The sequence below is a fragment of the Nicotiana tabacum genome, chromosome 18 (assembly GCF_000715075.1).
Source record: "Nicotiana tabacum cultivar K326 chromosome 18, ASM71507v2, whole genome shotgun sequence".
Lineage (NCBI taxonomy): Eukaryota > Viridiplantae > Streptophyta > Magnoliopsida > Solanales > Solanaceae > Nicotiana > Nicotiana tabacum.
This window is the reverse complement of record NC_134097.1, coordinates 132060446-132080452: the sequence shown is the minus strand read 5'-3', so window position 1 is coordinate 132080452 and position 20007 is coordinate 132060446. Positions and strand designations below refer to the sequence as shown.

At 37.7% G+C, this 20007-nt stretch overlaps 1 long non-coding RNA gene across 1 annotated transcript; it reads left to right on the top strand.

The window, feature by feature from the left end:
* Positions 1 to 3520: 3520 nt before the first annotated feature.
* LOC107761118 (uncharacterized) lies at positions 3521 to 8610 on the top strand. Its single transcript, XR_001642527.2, has 2 exons — positions 3521 to 3980; positions 8177 to 8610. It is a non-coding gene; the product is annotated as an uncharacterized LOC107761118 (long non-coding RNA).
* Positions 8611 to 20007: the final 11397 nt, after the last annotated feature.

Genomic DNA, 20007 nt, shown 5'->3' with positions numbered 1-20007 from the left:
CCTAGTTGAAGTTATTTTAGACATAGGGTCTCCACTCCCTAGTCACTTTTCTAACATATGGTCTCTACTCCCTAGTTGAATTTATTTTAGACATAGGGTCTCCACTCCCTAGTTGAAGTTATTTTAGACATAGGGTCTTCACTTTCTAGTCACTTTTCTAACATAGGGTCTCCACTCCCTAGTTGAATTTATTTTAGACATACGGTCTCTACTCCCTAGTCTGCTTTACCAACATAGGGTCTCCACTCCCTAGTTGAAGTTATTTTAGACATAGAGTCCCCACTCCCTAATCTGATTTTCCAACATAGGGTCTCATTTCCCTAGTTGAAGTTATTTTAGATATAAGGTATCCACTCCCTAGTCATTTTTCCAATATAGGGTCTCCACTCCCTAGTTGAAGTTATTTTAGACATAGGGTCTACTCCCTAGTCACTTTTCCAAAATAGGATCTCCACTCCCTAGTTGAAGTTATTTTAGACATAGGGTCCCCACTCCCTAGTCTGCTTTTCCAACATAGGGTCTTCACTCCCTAGTAGAAGTTATTTTAGACATAGGGTCTCCACTCCCTAGTCACTTTTCCAACATAGGGTCTTCACTCCCTAGTTAAATTTATTTTAGACATAGGGTCTCCACTCCCTAGTATGCTTTTCCAATATAAGGTCTCCACTCCCTAGTTGAAGTTATTTTAGACATATGGTCTCCACTCTCTAGTCATTTTTCTAACATAGGGTCTCCACTCCCTAGTTGAATTTATTTTAGACATAGGGTCTCCACTCCCTAGTCTGCTTTTCCAACATAGGGTTCCACTCCCTAGTTAAATTTTATTTTAGACACAGGGTCCCCACTCCCTAGTCTGCTTTTCCAATATAGGGTCTTCACTCACTAGTTGAAGTTATTTTAGACATAGGGTCTCCATTCCCTAGTCACTTTTCCAACATAGGGTCTCCACTCCCTAGTTGAAGTTATTTTAGACATAGGGTCCCCTCTCCATAATCTATTTTTCTAACATAGGGTCTCCACTCCCTAGTTGAAGTTATTTTAGACATAGGGTCTCCACTCCCTAATCACTTTTCCAACATAGGGTCTCCACTCCCTAGTTGAATTTATTTTAGACATAGGATCTCCACTCCCTAGTTGAAGTTATTTTAGACATAGGGTCCCCACTCCCTGGTCGCTTTTCCAACATAGGTCTTCACTCCCTAGTTGAAGTTATTTTAGACATAGGGTCTCCACTCCCTAGTCACTTTCCCAATATAGGGTCTCTACTCCCTAGTTGAAGTTATTTTAGACATAGGGTCTCCACTCCCTAGTCTGCTTTTCCTACATATGATCTCTACTCCCTAGTTGAAGTTATTTTAGACATAGGGTTTCCACTCCTTAGTCAGTTTTTCAACATAGGGTCTCCACTCCCTAGTTGAATTTATTTTAGACATAGGGTCTCATTCCATAGTCTGCTTTTCCAACATAGGTTCTCCACTCTCTAGTTGAAATTATTTTAGACATAGAGTCCTCACTCCCTAGTCACTTTTCCAACATAGGGTCTCCACTCCCTAGTTGAATTTATTTTAGACATAGGGTCTCCACTCCCTAATCACTTTTCCAACATAAGGTCTCCACTCCCTAGTTGATTTTAGTTTAGATATAGGGTCTCCACTCTCTAGTCTCTTTTCTAACATAGAGTCTCCACTCCCTAATTGATTTCATTATAAATATAGGTCTCCACTCCCTAATTTCTTTTTCCCAAGGATACACAATCCCGATTTTAATTGCTTTCAATAAAGAAATAGTTTAAATTTTGTTACAATAACTCACAAAATTTTCCTAGTGAAAACTGGGGAAGAAAATTTCGTTCTTTTGTTTGCTTTGGTGCCTGAACAGGTTTTCACCGTGAGACACAATGTTTGAGATGACCAAAAGAAGAAGTCTCAACCCAAATAAAAGAAGAGAAGAACAAGAAAAAAAGTTGAACTCTAAGTGTAGAAGCTGAGAAAAGATGCGGCCGCTCAAGATATAATTGAAGTCACAAGTTTTGCATGTCCCGCCTTGATCCGAAAAGCTGAAGAAGAATGAACTAGCGGTTGCAGCTAACGAGCATCAAGATTCAGATCAGAGTCTGCAGGAAGAACCATCCAAGACTCAAGATCAAGCTTCAGAAGGTTTATAGATATGAATCTTGTAACTCGTAGTTGATAGGCTTAGCTAGTTTAGCTTTTCATCTTTTACTTCAGTGTAATAAGGAACTCAGCAAGCAGAAACCACGCAACAGCAGTGAAATCACAAAGTCCCGGTAGTCCCAACTACCAAAACTTCCCGAACTACACTGACCTGATTCCTTTATAGCCAAGGATATGTAGGTAACCTCGGAAGCAAGGTTCGGTCAGATCTTTCAAAAATGCTTCCCACGAAGTATTCAAACAGGAAAAAATCGCTCGTATCCGCTCACTTTATCTTTGTCCGAAAACCCTTTGTGTTTTCGAGCAAAGAGGGACAGTTGTGAGCACGTGATTTTTGTCCTATATAAAATACTCCTATAAAATCAAAGAAAATAGATTTTTCCGATTATTTGCCATTTTATAGGATTTTTGTAGGATTTTATTAATTGTTTGCATTTTTGTGCACGTTTAATTTTTGTTAAAAATTATAAAAATGTCAAAATACCATGCATTACATTTAAATTTTTGTTTTTATATTCTTAGGATTAATTAGTTAATTAATTGCTTTATTAAAAATAAAAATCTTAAAAATGGCTCATTTTACATTTTTACCGTTTAATTTTTAGATTAATGATTTTTCTCTTTTTATTTAGGATCAAGTAATTGTTATAAATATTATAATTAGATAATTAACTTAATTTTACAATTTAGACTAATTTAAGAATTTAATTTAGGTTATTCTCTTAATTAAAAAAAAAGAGGAAAAGAAACGGAAATAAGAAAAAGGAAATTGAAGAAAATATTTAATTGGATATTGGGCTAGTTTTTGTACCCAAATCAAGCCCAATTTTACTATCCAGCCCAAAAACCAAACTCCACCCGCCTGATCCCAAACCCCTACCCTTTTAATTGATAGACCTAGATATAATAGGTTAGGGAAAATTGTGATGTCTTTTTTACAGCGCACTAGAGTGAGACTAACCAGTTAGAAATTAGTCTTAGAATGCTATTGATCAACTACTGATGATGTGCTTTATCTTCTGTGTATTAATACCTTACATCTTTCTCGTATTTCCTATATCTCTTATATTGCTGTTACTTTGTTTTTTATGGTATTTATGTTATGTTATGGTTTTTATGGTATTTTATATTGTTTTATTATGAGTATATTGATAGTACTAATATAGTGTGTCTTGTTGCCTCTTCGAGCCGATGGTCTCCTGGAAACAGCCTCTCTGACCCTTGGGGTAGAGGTAAGATCTGCGTACATATTACCCTCCCCAGACCCCACTTGTGGGATTACACTAGGTTGTTGTTGTTCCTAGATCCCAAGCAGAAAAAAATGGCGCACCTAGCCGGTTCCACTTCATCTTCTTCATTTCTCAAAGCCACAGAAAATTAAAAAAAAAAAAGAAGAAAAAACCCCTAGATCCAAAAGAGATGACTGCTCTCTCGCTCTCTGATCTTGAAGAACAAGAAAATGACCTTCCTCCTCATCCTTAATATCATCTTTCACCTTCAGACACACACCTCTACTTTGAAATGAAGATGAAAAAATCACAAAAGTTTGAAAAACAAAAAAAGAATCGGATCCTCTAAAGGAAGATTGAAGAACATTTGAGTTCAGAACTCGACTCCTTCTTTTCTGTAGGTCAAGGACCGAAATTTCAAAAAAAAAAAAGGAAAAACAGAGGCTGTTGATTTTCTGCCGGGTCTGTTGATGCTGAGCTCCTCACATTTTTTGCTATTTTGTGGTTATCGAGTTTCAGATCTGGGTTTGGTTTGGTTTAACCGATTTTCCGTACAAATATGCCAATTCTTGTCCAAGTAAGTATGTTCTCTTACCTCTGTATTTTTCCAGATCTGATTTAATATAAAGTCATGACTATTTTCCTTCTATCTTTTATTGTTGTTTGGATTCTGTGTATTGTAATAATAATTTGCTTGCCTTAGACTTTATTCATTGTATGAACACATTTGTCTTGGATTTGCCGCTTTACAGTGACTATGGAGTAACAAATTGTAGATAGCATTATTAATTATTTTATCAGAGTTCCTTGGTCCAAAATTTTGTGAGGTATAGATATTTGTTCCTCTTCTGAAAGTGGGATTATGATTGACTCTCTGCAAGACCATGTGCTCGTCTGCAGATATTATTTATGGCTCATGACCGCCAACAATTTCATTTTTTTTACAAAATGGGAAGTCATTGTCTAATAAGTTGAAAGGTTAAACAAACAAGTTAGAGGGTCCTTAGCATGTGACTGATAAATAAATAAGACTATTGTCATTCCTAAGTTTAACAGTGTAATCGGCAAACTCATAACTTGTGATCTGATTTCATTGAATGAAAATTACGTGAACTTATCTCTATTTAAGTTTGCCTCAAATTCTGGCCATGTATAAATTATGTCATTTGTAATTCTGTTAAAGGAAAGTTTAGGCTCATGAAAATCTGATGTTAAATTGGTTTGGGTTACTGTGTTTAAACATCAATTTGATTATGGTGGCAAATGGAAACTTAAGATTATGAAATCTTGAAGAAATCCTCTGTTTTAGCTTAATGCAATGTCGTTCTTTTCTTTTTCCTACTTTCATTTGTTTGCTTATTTAATTTAATCTTTTTTTTTTTGGGATGGGCATGTTGAATAATGAAAAGTTGGAGCCTTTTTAAATAACTTAGGTATTGATTTGGCTTGAAGTTAGGGAGATGGTTAAAAGCTGGCGTATCATTTGCTATTTTCTATTCTTTTCAAAGCATAGTTAGACTTAAATGGTCAAATTAGGAACATGTATTTTGTCTGCCATATAGTATTCTTTATTGAGTTTTTCAGATATTGTCCAGTACTGGGTTTTAGATGAAAAGAAAGTTTATTATGGTTTTAGTGGTGTTAAATGCACAATTGTTGACATGTCGTAGGGATTTGAATTTGTTACTGAATCAATGGCTAACCCCTATTTTCACAAATGACTTTCCTAATTCATGGTCTTCACAATAATCTTGAAGTAGAAGGAAAATTACGAACATCGTAGTTTGTTTTAGGCACGTAATTAAATTATTACAACTACGGGTACGGTTTCCGTGGCGTGGTTGTGATACCTAATTTTAAATTAGATTAGAGTATGAGCATCTTTAGTTTACCTTAGAGAAATACTATGCTTTTCTTTTAAAATAATTTGAGGTGTGCCATACACAAATAAAACTCATAACTTATGGCCCTCACAGTAAGTATTAATTTAGTATAGTAAAACATCTTTTTAAACATTCGTAGCTTGCTTTAGGCGTGTTTATAATAAAATCATCATAGCTACGGATACGGTTCCCGTGACGTAGTTGTGATACCTAATTTCCAAATCCGGGGTACATTTATGTGACCCGACCACAACGTCTAATAACTTTAATAAATTAAACATGTTGTAGATTGTGGGTACGGTTCCCGTGACATGATTCGCAATGTGTATCAAACAAACAAGTGTACGATAATCGTGACTTGTTCCAGAATAATTCCATAAAATAATTTAAAAGCTGTTATAAAGTTAAAATGCATAATAGGTTTAAAACATGTAGTAAATCAGATAATAGGCCAATTATTAATAGTTTAAGCGACCGTACTAGAACCACGGAACCCGGGAGTGTCTAACACTTTCTCCCGGGTTAACAGAATTCCTTACTTAGAATTTCTGGTTCGCAGACTTTTAAATAAAAGTCAAAATTTCCTCGATTTGCGATTTAAAAATAAACCGGTGACTTGGGATACCAAATAAACTATTCCAAGTGGTGACTCTGAAACAAATAAATAATCACATTTCGAATAATATCACTTTAATTGGAAAAACTCCCTTATATCCCTCTCGGGTGGGTAAAAAGGAGGTGTGACACTCCTAAGGATCTAAACAGGTCGGCACAAGGCCCCAAACACGGCGTACAACCCAACATATAGTATCAATCTCTAAAATACGGGATATCATAAGAGTTCAAATCAAATACACGGCTAAATAGTCGCTACGGGATGGACCAAGTCACAATCCCTACTGGTGTACGCCCACACGCTCGTCACCTAGCATGTGCGTTACCTCTTTTATCAAAACAATACGAAATACCGGGGTCTCATACCCTCAGGTCTAGATTTACAATGGTTACTTACCTCAAACCAGATTGTCTCTCGACTCGGCCTCAACTCGCGTTGAATTTATCCAAATCAGAATTACAACATCAATATATGCTAGAGGAACGAAGCCCACACGAAAATAATCAATTTACATCAAGAATCTCGAAATTGGCCAAACCTGACCCCCGAGCTCACGTCTCGGATTTCGATAAAAATTACAAAACTAGAATCCTCTCACGAGTTCATACATACCAAATACGTCAAAATCCGACCACAAATGACCCCTCAAATCCTCAAATCAAAGTCTCCAATTTCAAGCCATAACTCCCCAATTTTAGGCTTCAAATCCCACTAATTTCATGTTTAAACAAGTAAGAACCAACATAGGATCGAGTTTTAGGTTCAGTAATCTTACCTCAAAGTTTCTTGAATTCTCCCTTCAATCTCCCCCAAGAAGCTCCAAAACCGACTCAAAAATGGTAAACTACAGTCAAAAATCGCAAAAATGGCCTTTTAAACATTCTGCCCAGTGATTTAAATTCCTTAATCGCGATTGCGGAAAATGCCTCGTGATCGCGAAACACAAAACTGACTGCCCTGATTTTAACCCTACGCGATCGCATACAAACTCCACGCGATCGCATGGCACTGCCTTAGCTACCTTCCGCGATCGCATAGAACAATCCTATACCCCTCTCACCAGCTCATCCCTTCTACGCGACCACGATCCTGGCCACGCGTTCGCGAACAACAATTTCACAGCCCACCGCGATCGTGCCCGGATCTCTGCGATCACATAGAACAATTTTCACCCTGCCCAACTGAGCCTACGCGATCACTAACACTCATACGCGATCGCGAAGAACAAAATGTCTGCAACAGACTTGAAGGAAAATCTACAACTTTTCAAACATGAATTTTATCCGTTTAACCATCCGAAACTCACCCGAGGCCCTCGGGACCCCAACTAAACATGCCAACATATCCCATAACATCATTCAAACTTGTTCCAATCTTCGGAACACTCAAAACAACATCAAAACACCAAATCATCATCGGATTCAAGCCTAAGAGATTCCAAAACCTCCAAAGTCCGCTTTCGATCAAAAATCTATCAAACCTTGTTCGAATGACCTAAAATTTTGCACACACATCACAAATGACACCACAGACTTATTCCAACTTCCAGAATTCCATTCCGACCCCTATATCAAAATCTCCCCTATCAATCAGAAAATGCCAAAATTTCAATTTCGCCAATTCAAGCCTAAATCTACTCCGAATCTCCAAAACACATTCCGATCACGCTCCTAAGTCCCAAATCACCTTCCAAAGCTATCCGAATCATAAAAATCAAATTATGAGATCGTTTTCTCACAAGTCAACTTCCGGTTGACTTTTCCAACTAAAAGACCAACTTAAGAGAATAAGTGTTTCATTTCTCTACAAAATCATTCCGAACCCAAACTAACCAACACAACACGATGAAATACAGCTGAATCAACCTATAAAGAAGCAGAAATGGGGAAAATGGAGCGGTAACTCATAAAACGACCGGCCGGGTCGTTATACATTCAATGGCTTTGTTTATAATCAGATGCATTTCCTAAGCAGATGGAGTGTATGTTACTCTATATTATTGTATTCATTAGTTAAAATGTCATCAACATTAATATTCTGCCAGCGTAAATGTAGACTTATTACCTGGCATTGGATATATTTTATTGTATATCACTGTATATCTTTGTATTTTATCTATTCATATTTTTTTTAATTCAATATATATGATAATTCTGTATATTTTATTTATTTTTTATTGTATATATGTATACTTTATTTAATATGTCTATTCTTTGAGACCTATATGACTTTTTTAAAAATGTTCAAAACTTACAGGTCTTTGTTTAAATGTAGGTTGTATCATCGACTAAATACTTGCATACGATAAACGATGAAGGAAGGCATTACATCGTTTTCCTCTTAGAGAGAAAGTGTAGTTGTGGGCGGTTCCAAGTTGACGAATTACCATGCCCACACGCTTGGGCTGTCTTGAAGAGCAAGTTTCTAATGCCAGAAGATTATTGCTCGGACTATTACAAACCAAGTCTGTGGTAATGACATACGAGGTGCCCGTGTATCCGCTGCATGACTGGAATGAACAACACATATATCAGAAGTTGTCTTGCCACCTAAATGGAAAAGACCTCTTTGAAGGCCATAGAAGAAGTGCGATAAGCCGTTAAGTGAATTGTCGCAGAGAGGACATAATAAGCGTACTTGTAGAAATGCTCCATGTAGGATGTAGACCGACGACATTTTGGAATAATACATATTGAATTGTTGGTTTATTGGATTTTTGCGTGATGATTTCTTTTTAGGAATATAATTTAGTAAACTGCTAAACAAATTTATATGTTGAATAAATATGTATACACAAAGGTTCCGTTGAACAATCTGTTGAATAGATGTGAATATAAATTGCAATACGCATACAAAATAATACATTAGAATACTTATGAATACAAAATGCATTACGCATACAGTAAAATCTCAAGAATATATTACTCTACAGAATATATTTGAACAATGTGTGAATATAAAATACAGTACACATACAATATTATCTCTTGAATTTATCTCAAAACATGATCAATATACAATCTGCTGAATAATCTGAATACATATATACATATGAATACAATCTACTAAATATATCTGAATACTGTATGTGTATATAAAGAATGCAGAGCAATCTCCAAGTATTCTTTCACCCTAATATTTTTAAAAAATACAGTACACATATAGTACCAATACATGATGCATATAAAACCTGATATATATATATATATATATATATATATATATATATATGAATACAATATGCTAAAGGATTAATTTTAGAATACTGATGAATGCATATTGTTTATATACATTTGCTGAGTACATATGACTACAACCTGTTGAATAGTAACTGTTGCACAAAATATTGAAACACCATTAATATTTGAAATTATAAACTGCTGAATAAACACTATGGATACAGTGCATATAGTGAAACACATGAGTTTTTTCTTAACAGAACACCATCTTTACCAAAAAAATATTCAAATTGTATTCATGTCACGACCCAAAATCCACTAAGGGTTGTGATGGCGCTGGACACCACTGTCAGACAAGCCAATAATAATTTACTAGCAATTTCTCGTTTTATTTATTTTGAAATCATTTCCTTTAAACAAATAATTAATAAATAATAAACTCCACGGAATAAATGAGGATATCTTTACAAAATTTAACTACTGAAAAATTCCGCGATCATCCTAGAACCCGCTGTCACAAGTGCATGAGCATTTAATAGGGAATGAAATAAAATACAGAAACTATCCGGAATACAAGTGGATAGAAATGAAAATACAGTACAATACTCTGAAGGAGACTCTACTGGCTGCGATCGTCTCGATAAATGCAACTCACCTAAGTCCCCGTATCAACCATGCCACTATGCCACTAAGCCACTAGCCGCACATAAACCTGTGTAACAAAAATGCATAGCAAGTGTAGCATGAGTACGAAAACAACATGTACCCAACGAGTATCCCGTCTAATCTCGAAGAAGTAGAGACGAGAGGTCGATTTCGACACTTACTAGTGGTCCAATAATAATATATTATTAATGCGAGTAATCATAGATTTATTAAGAACGACAATAATTTCAAATAAGCCATGAACAGGTAAAAGTTCCTTTTTGTATTAAAAAATCTCCGGATTCATAATCTATTCATTTTCAATTATCTCAAGTCGGGAAGAGCAAATATCAATATCAATAAATCTCAAGGCAAGCAATACAAGCATGCGCAAATCATGCCGAGGACGTACGACTCGATCCAACAATATTTAAACCGTGCACTGCTAGAGGGTCGAATGACGCGAACCATAGATGCATCTATTTAATCTACCGAGGCATTCGGCCCGTTCCAAAATTAAACACACACAGGAAGTCAACCAAGGAGTCAACATGGAACAATTATCCAAAGAAAGCTAATTCTCTTTTAACAATTTAAGAAAATGAAGTTTAATCTTTTTTAGAAATTCATTTACTAATTCGACGTGATTTAAGCAATTCAAACTATCAATAAGATTACAAATATTCCAATTATAGCATGCTTTTAGGTCCTAGACTACCCGAACTCAAACATAATAGTAGCTACGCATGGACTCTCGTTACCTCGTGCGTACGTAGCCGCCACAAATAGGAGCCCATATCCAATTATTTCACATATGAGAACAATTTCCTCTTACAAGGTTAGAAAGGAGACTCACCTCGCTCAGAAATTTCCATAATCGGCTTCCAAGCCCTTCCAACGACTCCAATTGATGCACAACGCCCCAAAACTATTCAAATAACGGGCAAACCACTAAAAATTCACTCTAATACTTGTAACAATTCAAATTATATAAGTTCCCAACTCCGCTCGAAAGGTTGACCAAAATGCCCTTGGGCCCATATGCCCGGATTCCGAAATTTTTCGAAGATAAATTCTACCCATAGCTTTACCAACTCAAATATACAATTTGCTCTAATTTTCATGCTCAAATTCAAATTAAAAGTCCAAAATTCCAAATTCTAGGTCTTCCCCAAAAATCTCAAATTTATACTAATTTTTCATGTCTAAATCCATGTAAGATCACATATTTAACTCAAAAATAGGAAGAAATCACTTACCTAGTGTTGCTTGGTGAAAATCCCATCTTGAGCTCTCCAAAATCGTCCAAGCCAAATGAAAGAAATGGGCCAAAACTTGTGCTTAAAACAATTTGCCCAGGCTTCATCGAGTTCTACCCTGCGCTGTGCAGGCTGTACATCCTATTACAATTTTCCCCTGCTGTATACATTCTGTTAAAACGAGCATAACTCCTTGTGGAAATATCCAAATGACAAACGGCTTGAAGATTTAAAAACTAGACTCGAAGATCTTTCATTTGATAGTTGTACACCTTATAAATCTTTATATATTCCGAGATATGAGCTTTTAAAATCGGCTCCATGCATTAGAAAATTCTGTCGAAACTGCTCCACCGGCCATCTTCAATTGACTATAATTTTCCGATAAAATGTCCAAATCATGAATGGTTTAACTTTCTGGAAACTAGAATGCAAGGGCTACAACTTTCATGTTTTACACATTTTCAGATTCGTTATAGATTGCAAGATATAAGTTCCCAAAGCTAGCTCTGTGATTGCACCAGTTGCTGTCCAAAAACAGCTTCTGCAATAGAAAAATGCAGCAACTCCTTTTGTCCAAAATCCATTCCGTTAACCTTTCGAAATCCACCCGAGGCCCTCGGTATCTTAACCAATTATACCAACATGTCCCAAAATACAATACGAACTTAATCGAGGCTTCAAACCACGTCAAACAACGTCAAAACTACGAATCGCGTATTGAATCGAATTATGAGTTTTCAAATCTTCCAACTTTTATATTTTGCGCCGAAACATATCAAATCAATCCGGAATGACTTCAAAAGTTGCACACAAGTCACATTCGACATTACAGACCTACTCCAACTTTCGGAATCGGAATCCGACCCCGATATCAAAAAGTCAACTCTCGGTTAAACTTCTCAAAAACCTTCAAATTTCTAATTTTCGCCAAATAGCTCCAAAATGACCTACAAACCTCCAAATCCACTTCCGATCGCGCTCCCAATACTAGAATTACCACACGGAACTATTCCCACACTCGGAATCCCCAACGAACATCGATAGTATTGAAATGCACTTTAACCCAAATTTATGAAATTCTTCTAAAATGCTAAATTCCACAATGGGCGCCGAAATACTCCCGGGTCATCCAAAACCCGATCCGAACATACGCCCAAATCCAAAACCATCACATGAACCTGCTGGAACCTTCAAATCCCGATTCCAAGGTCGTTTACTCAAAAATTCAATCTTAGTCAATTCTTTCAACTTAAAGCTTTCGAAATGAGAATTCACTTTCCGAATCAACTCCGAACTCTCCGGAATTCGATTCCGGCAATACGTACAAGTCATAATATTTGAAGTGAGGCTGCTCATGGCCTCGAATTGCCGAATAACATGCTAGAGCTCAAAACGATCGGTCAGGTCGTTATATTTTCTCCCACTTAAACATACGTTCGTCCTTGAACGTGCTGAGAACTGCAGTGAAGTTGTCCGAAATCATTGTTTAACACCTTATGCACCTACCCGTGCTACCACAACTTAGTCAAGCTTATTAGCTCGATCAAATATGAAGATATGCTCTTTTATTTAGGCAAATGAGCCTTAGAGCCCAATTTCGACATCCGAAATTCTCTGCCAAGCATGCTTCCAGTATATGAACACCGTATCAATCACTACACGAGGTACCATAACATAACTGCATACCTTTGCTGAATTCTCACCTTGCGCCACATCATTCACAGAACCACAATAACATTCTTTGATCATAATAGCCGAAATTCCACGAATCTGATGCTCCCAATGCATTTCATGACCTATATACCTCTTGTCCCGACCTTTGCATGCCCGCCATGATGGAAGAGATGTGTAGAATTTCATAACCAATTGCCGAGTCAACAAATCCTTGAGTCTATACTCCTGACAAGAACCATTACCTCAATCTGAACCAAATAATGATCTTTGCTCTTTAATATACTTCATATAAGCCGATTGCACCGATCCTAGATCTAATAATCTCGTTTAACTCAGTACGAGCTGCTCAGGTAATAGTCACCACAGACATGACCAAAAGCCTCATATGATGCCACAATGTGCCAATAAGATACAAACTTGAACGCGATACATAAGGAAAACGAACTCTGGAAGGGACTACTCAACTCACGCTGTTAATATGGACTTTCCTTATAAAATGTAAAACAAAACACACAAAAATTAGAATACAGAAAACTGTACTCAACATCATACTGTTGCAGCATGCAACCCGATCTAAATAACATGCCCGTGGCGGCGTGCCACCTGTTCCACACATAAAATTTACATAAGGAGATACACACCAAGCTAAATTGCTCATTACTTACAAAATACCGAATATCGGTCACAAGCACACTAAGTGCATAATACCATCCCTAGGGAAACAAATAGCGCCGTAAGCTACAAAACCCAAGCACAACTGAGGTGCGATATATAACCTGAGTCACAGGAGCCATCTTGCTCACATAACACCATCGCTACGCGGAACCTCACACGTAAGAAATCTATCAAACCAATTCACAACTCACACGATACCATATAGTACTACATGAAATAGCCGACAACGAAATAACATCCCATGTTCGAATACTCCTCCATAAAGAGTGCTATGCTGAAACGAACGCATTCGGCCTGATATAAATCCCATATTCATATTTGAGTCCACCCACAGACCTCAAGCCAATTCTGATCGTCCGCAATAGGCTAATAACCTTCATGGGTCCATAATAACCTCCTTTTTCTCATAACACAAGAACAACTATCGTAACCGGAGAAACCTCCACCGTTCATAGCCCAATAAACCAAGTGCCCTCCAGGCATAAATTCTCAAATTAATGATATTACCAAAATCTCCATACTTGGTTTCAACCTTTAATCAATTAAGTGACTACATGTCATACTTATACAATCTTCCCATGGAACACGCTCCCACGACCTTTCGCACTAGGCAACAGGTCTACCCATCCATATCACCAGCCATACTAATGCTGTACAGAATAACAAGGATCCGCCAATTAGAACACAAAACCTCTTACACAGGATACCGATCTCAGGTGGCGCTAAAGACAATACTAGTTTACTCTAACATCTGAATCCTTTCCTGCTCATTTGAGCTCGTGACATTCTTGCCAACACCGAACCACAACTTTGATCCTCAACTTCCGGATCCCATGCCGTTCACTGTACTTAATCATGCCAATACGTAAGAGTACAAGAATTTTATCTTAACTTCTAGACTACTGAGAGGGTAAACACTTCATCATATAGAAACCTTTTACTTAACTTATTTCAAGAGAACCACATGCAGCACGTGACTGAAATCTCATACCTGTAGAAAATACCAACCTCAAGTAGTGGTCTAAACCACCATAACTCTTCCGGGATCCATCTGCACATAACATGCCATAATACTCGAAAGCCTCCAAATAAAATCAATTACATCGGCCGTCAAGCCTTGCACACACCACCACAATTCACGTGTATAACTTAACACGCTGAAGGAACTGATCACTACCACCATCACACCAATTCAACTATTGCTAGTTACACTCATTCTAATACTTCCTCTATGAGTCCGAAGTTATTTTCTTCCTTTTTCTCCAATGCTACACCGCAGACTGAAGATACCAAAGAACATTCCAAGCCCCCTTTTTTATAACCCTCTACAACAAGCTCGATACTCAACCATACTATGGACTCGAAATTCTTAGGCACCACACTTTACCCTTTGAATCCACTAGGACCGTGGCTGAGAGTCGCCCACTCTGACTTGGTCCAAAATATAATCAACTCCAAGGCTCTGGTAGCACCTGAACACTCTCTCAAAGAAGCACCCGGCTGAATCACTTTTATTGCAGATCACCTCTACACGAAACATAGATCTTGAGTCTTCACAAAGCCTGGACATAAATTGATAAGGCCAATTATAGTACACATTCTTCAAACCCTTTGCTCAAATCACCACTGATGTTCTCTTTACTTAATCGTAATAACCCATCCATACACCGATAACCAGGAACCTCACAAATAGATAACCAATCCAATCATAGGTGGTGGGACTCTCCCACTTGGATTGAAGCCACTATTACACAACTCTGGAATTCACCAAGATTCCTTATCTCTTATTGACATAACCTTGCGCAATCCACCGCCAAATTTCTCGGAATCTTTCTGTAAAACCCCCTTCATACTCTGAATCACCAACCACATTCGCACGACCGATCTCTTTGTTGAATAACCAACAGAATTCCTCGCAAACGTTTTGCCAAACATGCGACTGCCGATCTGCTCACTGGAGATAACCCACCTGTGGAAGTCATTTCCCGACATCTTCCAACGTTGCTGCACAGGGTACAATCACTACGACATTAATAACTCATCCTGAGTCTGAGCTCACTCTCTATCTGCACAAATCCATTCATCCATCGTGGACATCAATTAAATGTGCGGCAACATCCTTCCAATTCAAAGTTATGTTGTATCCATCTTCATTTCAAGTAGCTCCTTTCCATTATATCAAATCTCCTACCGCATAATACCCCATACTTCAAACTAAATCCGCAAACCCCAATCACCAATCACTAAAATTCCCAAATCATTCCAAACTCTCCTTAAGGTGCGTAGTCTTCCTGCCACATAGCCCATATGCAACTCCGCCACTCTCCCACTTTGGCGGAACTCACCCCTTTAATCGACTACTCGACCTTTGCTTCTTATGCCTGACCTTTTAAAAATTTTAACCACCGCCTGACACTCCCCACATGCCCTTCCTCATCCTTTGCTGCTTAGTTGTTGCCTTAAATAAAATCTAATCTTCGTAGCACTTGAACCCACAAATCACTACTAACTTTAAACATTTTCCGAAGATCATCTTTCTCGAGCCGCCAACATTAGAAACACCTATTCAATCCTGAATCACCGCACCCCACGATATCTAACAGTCGTTTCTCCAATATTATTTCACAATATCTTATCCCATACGCGAATTGCAGAAGACTATAACACCGGCGAACTTAACACACACAATCGAGGACGACGACACTACATCGCAGATGAAAATTCCACCACGCTCGAAAATATCAAGGCTCGTTACTCCATCATCCCAAATCTGGACATTCATAGGCCAATTGCTTTTCTTTCACTGGAAATGAAATATCAGATCTCTGAGTCGTGCACAGAGTAGACCTCCTTTCAAATCATTCACCGCCCCAACACATAGGCAAGTATCCTACCATTAAGTCAATACTCTGCGATAACCAATCGCGAGCATCACAGCAACCTATGCATGGGCTCCAAGCTCTTAGAAGCACAACTACCAAGCCGAAACGATAGAAAAATCCTCCCTCAAGGTGACGACAATAGCCCAACCAATCATACCGGGAGAAACATCCTGCACCACATCTGTAGTACCATTACAATTCTTCAATTCTCGATTTATAACAAGCGGTTCGCGTCGCGTAAGATTGAGTAAGAAAGAAACAAAGGTATAAGCCTCAAAGGAATCAAACTGCACGATGAGGAATCAAGAAGGAAAGTACTCCTAACAACCTTGTAGCCTCTCGAAGATAAGTACAGACGTCTCCGTATCGATCCGCAAGACTCTACTAGACTCGCTCATGACTCGTGGGACCTAAGGGAATCTAGTGCTATGATACCATGTTGTCACGACCCAAAATTCACTAAGGGTCGTAATGGCGCCGGACACCACTCTCAGGCAAGCCAATAACAATTTACTAGCAATTTCTCGTTTTATTTATTTTGAAATCATTTCCTTTAAACAAATAATTAATAAATAATAAACTCCATGGAATAAATGAGGATGTCTTTACAAAATTTAACTACTGAAAAATTCCGTGATCATCCTAGAACCCACTGTCACAAGTGCATGAGCATTTACTAGGGAATGAAATAAAATATAGAAACTATCCGGAATACAAGTGGACAGAAATGAAAATACAGTACAATACTCTGAAGGAGACTCTACTGGCTGCGATCGTCTCGATAAATGCAACTCACCTAAGTCCCCGTATCAACCATGCCGCTATGCCACTAAGCCACTAGCCGCACATAAACCTGTGCAGCAAAAATGCATAGCAAGTGTAGCATGAGTACGAAAACAACGTGTACCCAACGAGTATCCCGTCTAATCTCGAAGAAGTAGAGACGAGAGGTCGACTTCGACACTTACTAGTGGTCCAATAATATATTATTAATGCGAGTAATCATGGATTTATTAAGAACAACAATAATTTCAAATAAGCCACGAACAGGTAAAAGTTCCTTTTTGTATTAAAAATCTCCGGATTCATAATCTATTCATTTTCAATTATCTCAAGTCGGGAAGAGCAAATATCAATATCAATAAATCTCAAGGCAAACAATACAAGTATGTGCAAATCATGCCGAGGACATACGACTCGATCCAACAATATTTAAACTGTGCACTGCTAGAGGGTCGAATGACGCGAACCATAGATGCATCTATTTAATCTACCGAGGCATTCGGCCCGTTCCGAAATTAAACACACACAGACAGTCAACCAAGGAGTCAACATGGAACAATTATCCAAAGAAAGCTAATTCTCTTTTAACAATTTAAGAAAATGAAGTTTAATCTTTTTTAGAAATTTATTTACTAATTCGACGTGATTTAAGCAATTTAAACTGTCAATAAGATTACAAATATTCCAATTATAGCATGCTTTTGGGTCCTAGACTACCCGAACTCAAACATAATAGTAGCTACACATGGACTCTCGTCACCTCGTGCGTACGTAGCCCCCACAAATAGGAGCGCATATCCAATTATTTCACATATGGGGACAATTTCCTCTTACAAGGTTAGAAAGGAGACTCACCTCGCTCCGAAATTTCCACAACCGGCTTCCAAGCCCTTCCAATGACTCCAATTGATGCACAACGCCCCAAAACTATTCAAATAACGGGCAGACCAATAAAAATTCACTCTAATACTTGTAACAATTCAAATTATATAAGTTCCCAACTCCGCTCGAAAAGTTGACCAAAATGCCCTCGGGCCCACATGCCCGGATTTCGAAATTTCTCGAAGATAAATTCTACCCATAGCTTTACCAACTCAAATATACAATTTTCTCTAATTTTCATGCTCAAATTCAAAGTAAAAGTCCAAAATTCCAAATTCGAGGTCTTCCCCAAAAATCCCAGTTATACTAATTTTCCGTGTCTAAATCCATGTAAGATCATATATTTAATCCAAAAATAGGAAAAAATCACTTACCTAGTATTGCTTGGTGAAAATCCCTCCTTGAGCTCTCTAAATCATCCAAGCCAAATGAAAGAAATGAAAGAAACGGGCCAAAACTCGTGTTTAAAACAATCTGCCTAACCTTCATCGAGTTGTACCTTGCATTCTGCAGACTGTACATCCTATTACAATTTTCCCCTGTTGTACACCTTTTGTTAAAACGACCATAACGCTTTGTGAAAATATCCAAATGACAAACGGCTTGAAGATTTAGAAACTAGACTTGAAGATCTTTCATTTGATAGGTTGTACACCATATAAATCTTTATATATACCCGATATGAGCTTCTAAAATCGGCTCCATGCATCAGAAAATTCTGTCGAAACTGCTCCACCGACCATCTTCAATCGACCATAACTTTCCGATAAAATGTCCAAATCATGAATGGTTTAATTTTCTGGAAACTAGAATGCAAGGACTACAACTTTCATGTTTTACACATTTTCAAATTCGTTATAGATTGCAAGATATAAGCTCTCACAATTAGCTCTCCGATTGCACAAGTTGCTGTCCAAAAATAGCTTCTGGAGCAGAAAAATGCAGCAGCTTCTTTTGTCCAAAATTCATTCCGTTAACCTTCCGAAATCCTCCCGAGGCCCTCGGGATCTTAACTAATTATACCAACATGTCCCAAAATACAATACGAACTTAATCGAGGCTTTAAACCACGTCAAACAACGTCAAAACTATGAGTCGCGTATTGAATCGAATTACGAGTTTTCAAATCTTCCAACTTTTATATTTTGCGCTGAAACATATCAAATCAATCCGGAATGACTTCAAAATTTGTACACAAAGCACATTCGACATTATGGACCTACTCCAACTTTCGGAATCGGAATCTGACCCTAATATCAAAAAGTCAACTCTCGGTCAAATTTCTCAAAAACCTTTAAATTTCTAACTTTCGCCAAATGGCTCCAAAATAACCTACAGACCTCCTAATCCACTTTCGATCGAGCTCCCAATACCAGAATCACCACACGGAGCTATTCCCAGACTCGGAATCCCCAACGAACATCGATAGCAGTGAAATGCACTTTAACCCAAATTTATGAAATTCTTCTAAAATGCTAACTTCCACAATAGGTGCCGAAATACTCCCGGATCATCCAAAACTCGATCTGAACATACGCCCTAGTCCGAAATCATCATACGAACCTGTTGGAATCTTCAAATCCCAATTCCAAGGTCGTTTACTCAAAAATCTAATCTTAGTCAATTCTTTCAACTTAAAGCTTTTGAAATGAGAATTTACTTTCCAAATCAACTCCGAACTTCTCGGAATTCGATTCCGACAATGCGTACAAGTCATAATACTTGAAGTGAAGCTGATCATGGCCTCAAACTGCCGAACGACGCGCTAGAGCTCAAAAAGACCGGTCGGGTCGTTACAATTCATACAAAACTATCTTGCAATACTATCTTTCAATTCTAAAACTATCTTCACAGAAATGTTCGAATCCGTGAATTGCCTAACAATCTTTGACGGTGCTTCATTCTCGCCAATGGCATCAGGAGCATCTATCTTTTGCATAGCATAGTCCCAAAGGAGCGTACCATATCTTTGACAGAGTAAATTGGCATTAAATATTGTTTGTGGAATCGAACCAAAGGTGCTCAAGTACTCTGCGTATGCCGCGACATGCAAACCACAATCCCTGAAATGTAGATTGACACAATTAAAAACAATTTATATTATTAGTTATATAAATGATACA